This window comes from Lactuca sativa, chromosome 9 (genome assembly GCF_002870075.4).
Source record: "Lactuca sativa cultivar Salinas chromosome 9, Lsat_Salinas_v11, whole genome shotgun sequence".
Classification (NCBI taxonomy): Eukaryota; Viridiplantae; Streptophyta; class Magnoliopsida; order Asterales; family Asteraceae; genus Lactuca; species Lactuca sativa.
In genome coordinates, this window is record NC_056631.2 from 162691522 (window position 1) to 162693384 (window position 1863).

Genomic DNA, 1863 nt, shown 5'->3' on the forward strand with positions numbered 1-1863 from the left:
GTAATTGTTCATTTAAATCCATTAAAATTTACAATATTGTGAAATTGCATATAATTTACACGTTTGCTTATTGTATTGGAGGTACCCGACCACTTGGATATATACTATTATTTGATTAATTAGTGCATAAATTACATTATAGAATATGAAATTTAACGGTTATTTAAATTCATTTACACTTGATTTAACAATAGAAAATGGATAAATTTATAATCATAAAAGTATGCTTAATTTAACAATTTTTTTTATCAAAATTAATAGAAAACTGACTTTCTTGAAGAAACAAATCAAATACACAAAAACGAACAAAAAACAAAGAACATTTGAAGATCATGTCAGAAAGATATGACCAATAAGATATTTTTGGCACTTTTCAATATAGACATGGTTAATCTTTTCTTATATTGAGGATGACAAGTATAAGTGAGTATAGAAAATAAATTTATAATCATAAAAAATATGTTTAATTCTATAAATTTGTTATCAAAGTTAATGGAAAGTACTTTTGTTGAAATAATCAATTATTAAGTATGTAGGATATTACCACTAAGGGATTTTGAGTTTTGCATCATCCTCAAGCTTCAATAAAAACATCAACTAATGCTCATCACTTTCAAGTAAAAACCTCTACAATTTAAACTTCATTATAGTAAATCTAATCAATAACGTTATAGAAAAAGGTAAGGTAAAGAATAATTACATAAAGTTATTGAGTTAGATAGTTGGAAATCGAGCAATTGTAATTTAACATGTATGAGACCAATTATTATCTTCAAAATTGGAAGTATTTACTATATTAATAAGAATTAAATATAAGGTTACTGTTTTGCCCTTGATGAATTTTGGTACCATCGATGTACACTGAGAAAGAAATCGACTAATTAAGAAGATATATCACGTTGATTTGCAAACATATAGGTTGGTCAGTGCATTAGCTATGGCTTTAAATTTGGGGAGGATTTGAATTTTATTTTAGGGATAACATAAATTGGTGAAGGTTTGAGCGGAAACATTGATGGACAACGTGTTCGACCAAATATTGGTCAAGATGGCGTAAACAATTTGATCTAAGGGTGGAAAAGGAATAAGTGAAACACAATCAAAAATATTTATTGATATAGATGATGAAATAAAGCTTCTCTTTTAGACATATAACTCAATATTCTATTTTGTAAATGTAAATGTCTTACACTTGAGTTGTGGTGACTTAGTAAGACATGCGGAAGATATGGTGGATAACCTATTGACCCATATTCATATCCTGGAACTACTCAGGCTCTGTGGCCATGGAGGTTCGCCTACAGTGACTCCAGTGCATGAGGCATAGCCTCATGTTCGCAGCGAGGATTAGTTGGTGCATGAAAGATGGTTCGGAAACCGTCGTTAGGGGAGTTCCCTTTCCAAAAAAATGTAAACGTCTTAGTCTTCACCTCTCTCAAGCGTCATTGTAATGGGTTTTATTATTTAAATCTGTAAAATTAAGGATATCATTAAGATCTAAAAAATAATAATATTTCAATGGTAGATGTTTACTAGTAAATTTATCAATAAATTCACATGGAACTATAAATAATTGTTTTAGAATGGTTAGAAGATTTATAAAAGTTTATAATTTTATAAAAAGTTATAGTTTGTTAATATTTATATTGAAGTTGTAATGAATAACATTGTAACAATACTGACAAATTCACATTCAAAAGGAATAATAAAGTAAAATATCATTAAAATTCTAAATTCATGAGTTTAAACCCAAGAGGAAAATAGATGAATAATTTAACATTTCATAAAACCAAAAATGTATTTAAATGATACAATTCTAACCCAAAAAACGAATACTATAAAACAAAGTAATCAAAAACCAAA